We start from the raw sequence: 3,405 nt of genomic DNA, 5'->3' as shown, positions 1-3,405 counted from the left end.
TTACTACTTATAGTTTGTGATACCTCTATCCAGAGGCACAAGATCATTATAAAAACAAACCTAAACTCTTCTTAGATTTCTTCTTTTACATAGGTATGTGTAGTGCTTTCTACAATCTTTGTATGTACAACATCTGAACCTACTGTACTTTTCATATATGCTCCAAAAGAGAGGAAAGAAAAATGAGGCAAGGGGAAGACATACACTGTTCACGTCCCACTGGAAATTGTTTAGGTCACTGTGGTAGGGCAGAGCTCACCTTAACATCAGGAGGAAAAGCAGAGCAGTTTGTCTCTTGGCAACCTCTGTGAAAAAGAAGCACTGAACATCAGGAAGTGAACAATTACACATTTGGGGATACAGGCATGGATACGGGCATCCCTTCCTGGCTGCTATAGGCAGGCTTATTCAGTATGACTTATACAGCAGTTACCACAAACCTGGTTCAAATGGTCTTAAAGTTGTTTTATTCACTATCTGAGGATTCCAACCTTTGAAAGACCCCAGACTTATATAACAGTGATGTTACTCTCACATAGTCCTAGAAGGTAATTTTGATTGAGGTGACAATGACAGCTCCTTTCCCATCTTCGTTCTAGAATTCTACCCCAAATAGTGTTTCACTTAGACTTTTAAAGGCATCTAAATATATGTCAATTAAAAATGAAAAGAAATTGCCATTTCCAAGGGAGAAGAAATTAAAAGTCATTTAGCGTGGTAAAAATAGTACATAGAAACTGCATTATTGTTCATAATCTTAATACTTGTTGGAATATTTTACTTAATTTTGCCATCCATGTTAGTGAAGTGAGGTGAATGCTATTTTTAACACCAATTTCCCTTTGTGCTTAATTAAAAATAATAATGACATAATCATTCCGCTATGCAACTTCAACTCCTAGCTTTTATTATTCATTGTTATAAACATACTTAAAAGTGGAAATGCAAATTTTTAAGTTCACTGAAGCACATGCTTTAGAAGGTAAGACACACTGTTTTCTCTCCTTTATCTGTTCCTCTATTTCATGCCTGTGCCTCAAATACTGGAAATGTGCAGCTGGAAATTAGAAAGCTAAAAAATAGATGTCATGTATAGGGACAGAGGAACAATGAGAATCAGTTCTGGACAGGAACACTTGGGGAGTTGAGCCATTCTTTTGACTCTACATTCCCTGACCATGAAGTTATTTCAAATACAAGGAAAAAAGCCACCAAAATAAAACCTCTCACGTTTAATTCCCTATTCTCAGCCAAGACAAATCTTAATTGATGCAATGTCTCACTTAATACTTAGCCACCAGTTAGCTCATAGTTGGAAATCACTGAATCATATCATTAGTTTTAGTTTACCTGTAGAAATTGATTCTGCTCATTGAATTGGACTGAACTAAACATGATTTAACTTAACACTCTTTCAGTCAGTCTAATTTCATGTGAAGTACATCCTCTCCATTTTAGGCAATCTAAATATTTAGTTTCACTTATGAGTACATTTAAGGGGAAAATCATTTAAAAGCTTTTGTATTTAATGGCACAAAGAGATATCAATCACTTTTAAAAGACGTAGAGGCTGAGGTTTCAAATCAGGACAACAATGGCATTCCAGGAACCATGGACAATCCTCAGAAGGATTAGGATTTGGGTTCTAATTTGAAAACAGGGTTTATGTTCGGATTAAAATTTGAAGCCAGTTTTTCTCTACGGATTTAGAAAAAGCTTTTGAATCACTCATACTGAAGAGTGGCTAGAGTCTGTGTGGATGGAAATATATATATATATATATATATATATATATATATATTCAGATAAATACAAACTGCTTTTGAGAAGGCACATTATTTAGGATTCAGTGCATAGTAGTATGTCTTTAGCTGAGATTGTCTGAGCAGAGCAGCCTTCTTCTATGCGTAACCCTGTTACTAAGTTGACCTCCATTCCTTGGTTAATGGCTAGTTTGGCCACTCTGCAACAGGCCCCTGAGGTAGAAACTCTCTCACCAGGTACAGAGCCTTCCTGTGGGCAGCATCCCCTTCCTGCTTCTTTTCTACCACATGGCTGAACAAGCCCACAGCTTTGGATTCTTGACCATCAAGAACTTGTGCAGAGAAGATGAGTTCCTTAGCAGGGAACATCCATCCAGATGGCGTGTGGCAATCTCCGTGATCCTCTTACACCATGAATAGTAGCCAATTTTATTTCAATCAGGTCCATTTTTTTGCAGAAGCTGCTAATCTGATATCACACCCTAAAGCCAGCTCCAGAATCCCCCCTACAGCAAAGCCTTCTTGACTGTGATCTTCGACAAAGAGAGGTTAGCAATGTCATTGATCACTAATCATATCTTGGAGACAAAGGAACCGACTTCACTGGAATGCATCTTGGCTCTTTTCCTAAGGTTAGCACCAGTACAGAATATCCCATGGACTTCAGTTCTGATTATAGTGGTCCAAAATTTCTTATCCTATTTTAATTCATCCACAGCCTTTGATAACATTCTGAGATGATTTTTACTGAGTAAAAATTTCCCATAAGCTCTGTTAATTCCAAGTACCACATTTCCTCTGCATTCTTCCTCCAGTTCCCTGCCCCACCTGGGCTTCACCTCAGAGCTCTAGCCCTTCCTCTGAGAAATTACTTTTTAAACCTATATGTAAAATCTGTTTGTGTGGATGTGTAAACATGAAAAGCTAGAGCATCGAATAACTGAACACTGGGAAAAAACAAGAAACATTTGAAATGCTTTAGAATACAACTATACAATGCTGACTTAGGTATTACTAATATTCAGTTGGTACTTTAACATTTAATGGAGTGAGGATGGAGAGAGTGGGATGCATAAACACAAAGGAGGAAAGAAAGATGGTTTTATCTTTAAAGCTTTACTGGGTTTATGATTAATACTAACTTTCCTGAATGTCTCAGTCCCGCATTAGGTAGGAGTTTCAAATATATGTAACTGTCTAGGACCCTTCACTCAGTTCCAGACCTATATTTCCCTCCTGAGTATCACAGGTCAAAAACACATTGGAAGGTATTTAATGGTCAGAATTACATGAATTTGGACTTCAGAAAAAACTGTGATCTTGACCATCAAGAACTTGTGCAGAGAAGATGAGGCAGGCCAGTTATGGAAGCCATCACTCACAGAAATTTAGTTTGTCTCCAAATTAATAGTTGAAGATACCAAATATTTATCATTTTACCACATGAGTTACGGTCTAACTTCTGAAAGTGACAAATGTATATGGTACAAAATCCTACAGGGTAACCAGGGGTCAGAATCTTCTATGTCAAGGGTACACATGCTTGAGTATACCCAAGAAAGTTCTTTTTATTCCTTTAATCAAAAATAAAGAGAATTATCTCGTATATTATATCCTGATTACAGATCCATTCTCTATAGTT

The 3,405-nt window shown here is 37.1% G+C and overlaps 1 pseudogene; it reads right to left on the bottom strand.

Annotated features, from left to right (window-relative positions):
* Positions 1–1,839: 1,839 nt before the first annotated feature.
* On the bottom strand, positions 1,840–2,572 carry LOC116895770 (annotated as a pseudogene).
* Between the last annotated feature and the right edge of the window lie 833 nt (positions 2,573–3,405).

The sequence above is a fragment of the Rattus rattus genome, chromosome 3 (genome assembly GCF_011064425.1).
Source record: "Rattus rattus isolate New Zealand chromosome 3, Rrattus_CSIRO_v1, whole genome shotgun sequence".
NCBI classification, from domain to species: Eukaryota; Metazoa; Chordata; class Mammalia; order Rodentia; family Muridae; genus Rattus; species Rattus rattus.
This window is presented reverse-complemented; position numbering and strand designations above follow the sequence as displayed.